The 11,526-nt window shown below is 36.8% G+C and overlaps 1 long non-coding RNA gene across 1 annotated transcript; it reads right to left on the reverse strand.

Annotated features, from left to right (window-relative positions):
- Positions 1-267: 267 nt before the first annotated feature.
- LOC306656761 lies at positions 268-10,765 on the reverse strand. Its single transcript, XR_013762636.1, has 3 exons — positions 10,605-10,765; positions 10,337-10,521; positions 268-1,422 (listed from the first exon to the last, which is right to left on the reverse strand). It is a non-coding gene; the product is annotated as an uncharacterized lncRNA (long non-coding RNA).
- Positions 10,766-11,526: the final 761 nt, after the last annotated feature.

Consider the following 11,526-nt stretch of genomic DNA (forward strand, 5'->3'; position numbering starts at 1 on the left):
TATGCTTTTACTCTACAAATCAGTTATTACTATCATTGCCAGTATTATGTAAAGGCTTTTTTGATACATGTTTACCCATCATTTGTCCAATACTATTCTTTTCTGAATCTTATCCTTTCATCTTCCTTCTTTTCTCTTTTTTTTTTTTTTTTTTTTTTTTTTTTTTAGATTACCCATTTCATTTCACTAAAAATCTACCAATAATAAACTTTATCTTTTTACTTAATGGAAAAAAATTTAATTTCCCTTCATTATTGAGAGACAGTTTTAAGATGATTTTTCTAAGTACACAGTGTTAGATTGACAAATGTTCTCCCTCGTCCTTAATAGATATCAGTCTATGGTTCACTGGGTTTACATTCTTTAAAGTCTAATAGGAGACTAACTGCCATTCTTTTGCAAATCTGTTTTCTGACTGGTTACTTTTAAAATTTCTTTGTATCTGGTGCTTTACAGTTTTACTGCAACGTGTCTAGGTGTTTCTTTCTTTCCTTCTTCTGCTCATTTTTAATCATGCTCCCTGCACCTTGGGATTTACATCTTTCATCAATTCTAGAATCCTCAACCATTATTATTTCAAGCAGTTCACCTCCTGCATTCTTTCATCCTCCCTCTGGAAGTCTGATTACACCATACTAAAATATTCACTTATCCTCTATTTTCCTTTTTATTTTGTTCTGCAAAAATTTTATCTCCTTATCTCTCTGCTACCCAGGATCTAGTTGAATTAAAGAAGAAAGCCTGTTGGAGTTGGAGTTGGAGTACCTAGACTACCATATTGCCAGAGAAGAAGTCACTTGGTTTCCCTTTGTATATACTTCTATGTAGACATATCTCACTGTCTGTAATTGTTTAAATATTCAACTACCTCACTGTGTAGGGACTACTTTAGGGCAGGAGCATACTTTATTCACTTCTATCACAAGCAACTAACATACAAAGAAAATAATAAGCATTTGTCAAATGAATGATGGCAAATTAATTTTAAAATCACCAGGAACAAAAACAAATTATTCACAATGACCTAGTACCAACTCAAACATTGTTATTGCCCAAGAGCTTAAATCCAAGCCTATTTTTTAAGTGAGCAGATAACAGAACTAAAACTAGCCAGTATTCTTTTATCAATAATTACTATAATACACTATATTGCATATAAATGTGTGAGGAACAGATGCAGCTAGATTCTAAGCAAATAGCCCACACAGACTTAAAGAAAAAAAAATTATTTCTCATGATGATGTCAGTATTTCATCAATCCCATTCATCTTCAGATTTCCTAATCACTATTGGTCAAAAACACCTGGTTTAAAGCCATACTGGAGAGTAGTTGGCTGCCTCTGCCCCAGTCTGGAGGACTACCTCCTGCCAGTGTCACAGTTCAGTCCTGGTCCTCTTCTTGGGAAGCTGTCTGGACCACACCTGAACAGAGAAGTCAATGCTCCATTCACAAAGTGGATGCTAATACAATGCTGGGAAAGGAAGCTTTAAGACTACCTTTACTAAATGAAAACTATTCCTACAAAAACAAGGGGAAATGCCAAAGTGTAAAAGATAAGTAACTTCTTAAGGAGTAAAACACTAACTGTAAAAAAATCAATAAAATAATTTTATTCTTCTTTATGACTGAATAATATTCCATTGGGTATATATACCACAGTTTCTTTACCCATTCGTCTGTTGAAAGGCATCTAGGTTGGTTCCACAATCTAGCTAATGTGAATTGAACTACTATTAACATTGATGTGGCTGTATTACTGTAGTATGCTAGTTTTAAGTCCTGTGGGTATAAACAGAGGAGTGGGATAACTGAGTCAAAAGGTGGGTCCATTCCATGTTTTCTGAGGAATCTCCATACTGCTTTCCAGAGTAGATGTACCAATTTGCAACTCCACCAGCAGTGCACAAGTGTGCCTTTTTCTCCACATTCACTGGCATTTGCAGTTAAATGGAAGAAATTGGAGAATATCATGCTAAGTGAAATAAGCCAATCCCAAAAAGCCAAAGGCCAAATGTTTTCCCAATAAGTGGGTGATGATACATAATGGGGGTTGGGGTGTGGGGGTAAGAGAAGAATGGAGGAACTTTAGAGGGAAATGAGAGGGGAAGGGGTGGGGTTATGAAAGATGGTGGAATAAGACACACATCATCACCCTAAGAACATGTATGATTACATGATTGGTGTGAATCTACCTTGTGTACAACCATAGAAATGAAAGGTTGTACCCCATTTGTGTACAATGAATCAAAATGCAGTCTGTAAAAATAAAAAAATCAATAAAATAAACAGTTGGAAACAAATTTAAAAAAAAAAAAAAACATATAGGTAACCACAAATTGAATGTGAGTTGGTTTTGTTTTTGTTGTTGTTTGAGCAAGTAAGACAAAGAACACTTACAAGGCAGGAAAGTTACAGAAATTCACGCTATGAAAGAGACAACAAAACTATAATAGCAAAGGGACAATCATTGATTTCCCACACACTAAGAAGTTAAAGAACATTCAAGTTCTCCTTGTCAGTCTTAGCAACTTAGCAAGGCACTTAGTAACTCAGCAAGACCCTGTCGCTAATAAAATATTTTTTAAAAGGGCCAGGGATGTGGTTCAGTGATTGAGCACCCCTGGGTTCAACCTCCAGTATCAAAAAAAAAAAAAGTTTGGAGATTCAGTTTTCTGCAGGAAAGAGGAAACACATGTCCTCTCATGAACGCTCCCAGTCCTGTGGGTTAATGGCACCGTATTATGCTCACCACATGTTGACACAATATCCTGAAAAGCACAGAACACTCTAAGTTTGCTGAAGTCTCAAGTTTCTCCCCAAGAATAAACTATTCAAACATATTTAAACTTTTCTCAGAGAAGATCTGTTTGATATCTTTGACCATTTGGGCGTATACCAACCATATCTTCCTCAATCTTTCTGTACCTTCTAATAAATAAAGGGAAAGAAAGAAAGAAAGAAAGAAAGAAAGAAAGAAAGAAAGAAAGAAAGAAAGAAAGAAAGAAAGAAAGAAAGAAAGAAAGAAAGAAAGAAAGAAAGACACCTAACATACATAGCAAGGACTCAGGCAATGCCAAGTCAAAATAAGCAGATTACTCCATGACTTCTGCATGTCATGCATCTATTAATACATCCTAGGATCATGTTCGCACTTTTAATAACAGCACCAAGCTGCTGACTCACATTCAGGCATGTTTCTACTTCCTTCGTACCTACATAATTATTACCTTTCTTGTGTCAACTTGGTTTGCTTTTATCTCTACTCTCATCCTGCTTAGCCTGACCACATCTCTAAATGTTCAAATGTCCATTGAATTGTCCTGGCTTCCATGTATCAATAACACTACCAGAAGGAAGACTTTCATATCAAATTTTCATATAATTAAAGAATAGAGGGGTTTGGGGAGCTCAATAATTATTTTCAACTATATGGGAGGCTCTCTATTGAGGGTTAGGGGTAAGACAAACATGGTTCCTGCTCTTTGATAAATTACAGTTTATGTGAGATATAGACAAGTAAATAGAAAACTACACCTAGATGATAATTGCAAGGATAGAAAAGGCAGACAACAGCAGGTCAAAGGGAGACTTTGAGTATTGCAGGTATTATGGATCTAGGTACTGTGGCTCCGTGTTGCAATACCACCTGACCTCCCAAGAGAAGAGGGATAAGAAGAAAGAGAGGCTCAAAGGCTGAGAAATTGCAAATATATAAACTGGATACTTAATAATCCTCATAAAAACCTTGCAGGGCAAGTATTATTGTCCCAACTTTATAGATGAGCAAACTTAGTCCTCAATAAGGAAGGCAAATTTATCCAAGGTCACATACCTCTAGCTAATAAATAACATAACTGGATTCCACTTCTGATTTACAGACAGAAATGCCACATGGAAAGAAATCTAAAATTTCAGAAGTCCAGATAGTGCCTACTGCTTCCTCTTCATGTGGTGTTTGGTCAAGTCATACATAAAATGATTTGACATAAGTTTATCCAAAACAATTCTGGTAACTTCTTACTACTCTGAACTCCTGAGTCAACGGTCTGATGACTAGTTATGTTTCCAGGTTTCAAAGATGTAACAATCTGACTATAATTTTAAGGTCCAATATTTCTTCCAGCTTTAAAAATATTTTTAAATTTTTTCCAAGTTAGGACATTTTTGTCTTTTGCAGAAATATTCTACAATTAATAGCCCAAAGCACTCAACAATTTTCAAACTGTAGCTTGAGTATCTAGATGATTCAGTGATCATTTCCTGTCAAAAGCAGGTAGCTAATATTTAATATGTATTCAAATAGAAACAGGAAACCATCCAGGAAATCAAGATAGTATATGCAATTAATAGATAATATCTGAACATTTATGTCCAATTACTGTTACTGTCACTTTTCCAGCAAACACCATGTTTAAGTTAATTCCCGTAGTAGACCACTCTGAAAAGGTCTTCAAAGTGAGTGCCCCACAGCAATGGCTTATCCCACTTTGCACCCAGCTGGGCATCTGTCTTCCACCTGCTTGTTCCCTAATTTCTCTTGACTTCAGAACTGATCCAGTTGTTAGCAATACAACCATACCTAGTCCCCAGAATTGCATTGATAGATTATATTCTGATAGACACCTACAAACATTTATTTCCTCTCCTCAAAATTTACCAATATGAAATTTAAATCCATGCAACCACATTAGAAAAACATGATTTACTAAAGCTCAACTTTGGCATACCCTATAACCCAGCAACAGAAATGTCACCCAAGGAGATGCACCAGAATGCTTAAAGTAGTGCCATTTGTAATGACCCCAGATTAAAACTATTCAAATGTCCAACTGCACTTGAATGAATAAATTGTGTTATATTCACACAATGGAATGCTTCCCAGTGATGGGAATTAATAACTCTAACTATACCCAATAATGGGATTGGACCTCACAAACTCAATGATGAGTAAAAGAAGGAAGTACATACATGTGAAAAAGTACATAGTATATAATTCTATTTATGTGATGCACAATAAGAGGCAATATTAACTTTTTCTATTGGAAATCTAAATAATTGACACCTTTAAGAAGGGGATGGAAATGAGAAGGAAGTATGAAGACTGCTAAAATATTGGTAATATTCCATCTCATAGTTAGGGTGTTGATTAATTGAGTTTATTCTGTTTAGTGAAAATTAATTGACTTACTTTCCTATAAGTGTATTATACTTCAATAAGAGTTTGTAAAGTCCCAAAAGGCTTGAAATTTTAAATAGCTAATTTTGGGAGAGATTAAAATGGACTGTATAAAATGTCACATGTGGGCGAGAAAAGTTTTGAGCAAGGATCTACATTCCAATCAATATGGACTTAAATGCCTGTTCCAAGATCCACGTGGGTTTCAGAACGTGTCATGCCTCACCACACATTGCCACTAGTCTTTTTTCTGGCTGTAGCTGTGCAGTCCACTCCCTTTGATCATAAATAATTCGCTTCTGCTAAGAGACTGTCCTCATTGTGGAAGGAGATGCCCTGTCCTGTGGTCCTCAAACACAAGGCACTTTCCTATCAGCTCCCAGGTAGCCTTCCCTGGCTCTGCACTTCAGGCCCTGACCATGCAGTTAACCCTCTTTCCTGGGCTTTCTGGGAAACCATTACCACCATGACATTTTTTTTTTTTTTTTTTTTAAGTCTTTAGCTTGCCTAACTCACATCCTTTTGTGGCAATTAAGAGTGAGGAAGCTGAGCTGTGTCACATATTGTTTTTTATTTACATAAACGTCCACTTGACCTAGATGGCAGATAATGCTTTGTTTTTGTTTTCACCATCCTGCTGGCTGCACATTTACAGTTCTGAGTTAACTGACATACCTCGGCTCCAACGTGGCCCAATTACAGCTTCTGAATCTCACCAAACACTTGCACATATTTTGGTTCCCTTTGGTCAATTATCACCCAGAAGCCCTGCAGCAAGCTGCTTATCAAGAATGATATGCTGACAGTTTTATGTACATAACTTGCCCGTAATTGCACAGAGCAAGAAATTGAGGAGCCCAAGCCATCTAGCTCAATATTAAAAATAGTTTAAATACATGACAAGAGAATACAATTTAACTCACAAGGGAAAGGAAGGAAGGAATGTTACATTTAGCAAGCACCTACTAAGTGCAGAACATTATGCTAGTACTACTCTGCCAGATCTTGGCCCTGACACAACCTTGTAACATGGATATTATAATCTCCCTTTTGCAGATGAGAAAATAGAGGCTGAGAGTTTAAATATACTGCCCCAAATCACACAATATGTAAGATGCAGAACAAAGTCATAAACCAGGTATCAGCAAATATTTTCTGTAGAGTCAATAAATATTTTAGGTTCTGCAAGTCACTATGGTCTCTGTCAAAATTTTTTTGTTTCTTTGTTCCATGGTTAGTTCATCAGTTTTTACAGTCCTTTAAAAATGTAAAAAATGTTTTTAACTTATTGGTTGAATTTGACCCAAAATTGAAAGGTTGCAGGCCATTCAAGGATACCTGTCTCAAGAGCAAAATACATGATATAATGTAGGCTCTAAATTTAAATCCTAACACTGCCACTTAGTTGATAACATTTACAAAGAGCTTACAAAGCACCAAGCAACATTCTAGGTGTTTCACTCATTTTATCCTCACAAGAACACTATGAGGTAGGTCCTATTATTTCCCCCATTTAATAGATAAGGAAAGTGAAACCTAGAGTATTTACATAACTTGGCCAAATTTACATGCAGCAAGTAAGTGGTACAGCTCAGGCCATGGAGATATGAAGTTCATTATTTTAATTACAATGTGAATATTATTAAAGGCAATACCTAATCAGAATAAGTATTTGGATTACACTTGTACCTAAAAGGAAATCTTTTTAGTTATTTTCAATAATCCTTTTAGGCTTGCAAGAAAAGGACTTAGTAACCAAGACTCTTGTAACTAAGACTGAAGCCATTCATGTGAGATTCTATAGATTCTTAAGTGTGCAACACAAAACCCAGTCAGGGTGATCATTTCAAGGCAAAAGAATAGACTGGATCTGAAGTCAATTAATCAAGGTCAAAGGAGTCCAAGATGTGAATTGAGACTCTGAGTAAGAACAGGTGAAGAATTAGGATGGGAATAATTGGTAGACAACCAAATGGGCAGGCAACTGATGTTGGGAGCTGAAGTAAAAATATCAAGGAGTTGGAAAATTTGTGATCCCTGTGTATGCCCTGAATGAGCAGCAAGACTGAGTGGGTACCAAGCGGCAGAATCACTGCATGAGTAAGGGTAGTTTTTTGCCCTGGGTCTGCACACAGGTGTAAAAGGTAAGGCTCATCCTAAAAGTGGAGGGTAAGTCAGGTTCATCTATTGTAATTAAAAGTCTATAGAGACAGAAATCCAGGAAGACCCCTTGAAGATGTGAACATAAAGTTCTTCAAAATCTCAAATAGCAAACATTACTATTAAAATTCTTAAAACTAACCTATTCTCAACCACCAATGAGTGACTAGTTGCTATGGCCAAGGCCTGTGTGACCCAGTCGCTAACTGTCCCTCAACCTGCACTTCTTTGAACAAGATGTCCCTGAAATACTCTCCGCCATGCACTTCTTTAGAGTCCTTCGATAAGTTTAAATTATCCACGTTTTACTTTATTTTTTCTCTTTGTTACACTTCTCACAATTTTTAGTTGTTCTCTCCAGATGCTTCTTTGTTATATGCTTTAATCATTAGACTGTAAGTTCCATGAAAGCAGAGAACATATCCGTGTAGCTCAGCACAGTATCTGCACAGTGTTTAGCACAGAGACCAGCTCAAAAACTTGACTTTGGTAATTATGAATAAATGTCTACTGGCAGGGCATTAATACATCTACATATTATTTCCCGGTAGACAAAATCTCCCTGAAGTTAAGAAATATGTACTACTAATTATCTGGCAGTCTTATGTAACAATACCAGGAAAATCATAAGACATGGGATAAATAGAGTGTCATCACGTTATTTATACTCAAATATGCCCACAAGGTCCCTGGGACAGAAAAGGGACTATATAAATAACAAAAAAATTTTACTGGTAAACAAATAGCAGGAATACTTCTGCCTTTCACACAGTAAACATTTTGCTTCTTTCTTTTGCTCTCTGATGAAAAAATTTACCAAAACAATCAGTCCTATTTTTCCACTTCTATTTTTTGACTTGAGACAGCTATAATTTACTAAGTCAACTACCTGGCATTGATAGTCCACAGTGTCTATGACCACTCAAGGAGCAAGGGCATCTTTGGCATTCCAAATGCACATAAAGTAATCAATAGAGAAAAAGAGCAAATTAATCGAAAGTTATGTAATCTCATACCCTGAAAAGAACTTGATTAAATCTCCATCCTTTGTAGCTGTTTCTAATCTAGGCTAGTGCAGGTGTTTACGGTCTTTTGTGAGTTGACCTCCGGTGACCCAAAGATAGTTTTAATTGCTTATCAAATGTAATTTTATGAGAGAGATAAAGATATTGTGAATGCATATAAACTACCTCTGAAATACAGAAAGCCTTTCAAAATGGGATTTTAGTTAGCTTGCTACTCTTTCTTTAGAGTCTAATTGATTTTCTTGACATCTCTTTAGCCTGGCAAACTGCCTGCCTAAGTACTTTATCTGACCTTCAGCTGTTTGCCAGGTATTGATCCAGTACCTACAATGGCTGTGTTGTACCAGCTCTTCCAACTTTGATAAGGGCTAATGTACTATCACCAGGCAGACAGGAAGTCAGTGGTCTCAGAATTTCTCTCAGCCTCTTCTACTGTCCTTCCTTCTTATGTGAGAATTTCAGGTTCTATCAAAGTCAGATCTTAATCATATTAGATAGATAGTTGGGCCCAATTTATCTTCTAGGAATTTTTTTGATCTACATCTTAGAAGAGTTCTCCAGGCAACAGCAAATGAAAATGTGTAGAAATATTTGATTTCTTGTTGAAGTTAAACTAATATGATTACTTGGTGGCTTTCTTTCTTAAAGTAAAGCAAAACTAAATATGATTTATGAAGATTTGGGGAAGGACTTAGATAAAATACGTTGTGTATAGTGAAGAGAAACCAGGTTAACAAAAGGTCTTAAAATAAGTTGTAAGTGAAATAATAAATAGAAATGAGGTTTTTGTTCACCTGTAGAATAGCATACTTGACAGAAATTTAATAGCTACTTGAAATTAATATCAGCTTGTTCGAAGTAACTGTATTAATTTGTAGAGAGAACTCATGTTTTTCATAATTTGCCTTGACAATAGATTTTAGAAAAGCATTTTCATTGGACAAATGGTCCTGGATAGTTAGAAAGATGTTCACCAATAAGAGGCCCTCTTAGCCCAGGATATGCATATCCTTGGATACAGAAAAAAAACGAAGTACCTGAAAGTCGAATCATTGAAATAAGTCCCTCAGGAAATAGAGAACCTTACTCAAGATATATATTTCGAGTATTGAGGATAATGTGAGAAAGGTAAGATTGACTGGTTCCCTAGTACAGGGCTGCTACAGTACACTGCTACTCTTGTACACTGCTACTCTTGGCTCTATGTCATCTAATTTCAAAAGGGGGGGGGGCGCAGAATCTAGAGATTTTATAATGCCTTTACGTGCAGCAAAATAATTTTGACTGGTGCCTAGTTTATCTTATCTAGGTCCTTCTGACCAATTCAGAGCAGAAAGAAATCCATAAAGATTTTAGTCTTAAACTTCCAACCTGAAGGATATAATTTGTACTTAAACAAAAAGTGCACATTCACCCACATATGGTACTCCAGGCCATCTATGTTTCCAGCAGCTGGGCGGAGCTGATGTGATGGCTGGTTCTGGGTGGAAAGGGGCCGAGTGTCCTACGGAGCTGACAAGCATGACAAAATCACAGAGGGTTCTACAGGGATATTTGTGTATGGAAGATATACAGAGGGTTCTGCAGGACAGACATGCACAAACTCCAAGGAATCTGTACTGAGAAAGAGGCTTCCTGGGCTATTGTGTTCTCCACCCATGCTAATCAAGTGCCATTGCAACTTTAGAGTGATTCTTTTTCTCAGTTAGATTCACCCACCCAAATGATACTGCAGATTGACTGGAAGATATACTTTTCTGCTGCTCCTAAAATCATGGGATTTTTTTGAATCTTAAATACTGCAAGAGATGGGGAATACACCATCAACCCAGGACAGGTAAGGGGTATACTCAAGGAGAGAAATGAAAACAGAAGAGGATTTGGAGCACAAAAGGCCCAGAAATGCCTTTAGATAATTACACACTCAAAGCTGGCATGGGATCCAGATATTGACAGACTTTGGGACAAGGATACTGTAGCTGAATCCATGGCTTCTGGGGAGGAAATGTTGAACAGAGAAGTCCTGAGCGAGAGGTGATGATTGCTCCAGATTGCTTGGTGAATTATCAGTTAAATCAATCCTGCTCTTGTGATCACAATAGTGTTTTTCTTCAGCAGCTGGAGGCAAAAGGACCTTGAAAACAAGGGGAGGAAACAAACTAAAATGTGGCATGAAAAAAATAGGCCAGGCAAATACACCTAGGGGAATAAAAATTACAACATGGTAAAAGTCTGAAATTACACTTTGCCAGGAGAATCAGGAAGAGGGGCCAATGGAACAGGAATGGCTGCATGGCAGAGCATCAAATGCTGTTGCTGCAAGCGCTGTGGGTCCTGTGGACAAGGCAAAGACTTCATTTACCTTCCCCAGGAAGGGTGGGCATGACCAGGTCTGCAGTGCGATCTATGGATTTACATCTTAAAAAAAAAAAAAAAAAAAAAAAAAAAAGGTAAAAGGATAAACAAAGAATTAGAAGAAATTCAATAAATGCAATAAATGACAAATAGATAAAAAAAATAGATAAAGTTGATGGAATTCCCCACTCAGGAAAATAAATAACAAAAAAGATTGGTAAGTCACAGTAAATAAAGAGAAAGAGAAAGTAGAGTTTGATAGTTAGTAAAAATGGGGAAAGAGTTTTAAAATGTTCTTTACATAAAGCTACTTCTCTGGAGAGTACATAAATCACTTCACCTATTTGGGTCATAGTTTCTCCAGTACTGAAGGAGAGTTATGGATGATGTGATAGTTGGGTCTTTCCTTTTCTAGTGGCTAAGTATGTAAGTTCCAACACCGTTTTTAAATTTCAACTTCCAGATCTGAATTCAATCACATTTGCAGAGTTCTCTGCCATAGATCTTGTTTTACTAATCTGGGCCCTTTCCTGATGTCCCCAAAAGATGATCTATTATACCATGTGCTCATGAACATCACAATTGCCTTTTTATACATTTGAAAGGATGAAGATGGTAGAGAGAATGACCTGGAGTGCAGGATCCCTGGCTTCTGGCTCTGGCTCCCCTGTTTAGACACAGGGTGTTGCTTTTATCTGTTAAAGGGTTGGGCTAGTTTAGGGTATTCTTAAGGTTCTTTCTTGCTATGCTGGTATCTCTCTAGTTCTCAGGCCTTCAAATAAGTTCTCATCTATTACATGTCTCTTATC

Source organism: Sciurus vulgaris (genome assembly GCF_902686455.1).
Source record: "Sciurus vulgaris genome assembly, chromosome: 3".
Lineage (NCBI taxonomy): Eukaryota > Metazoa > Chordata > Mammalia > Rodentia > Sciuridae > Sciurus > Sciurus vulgaris.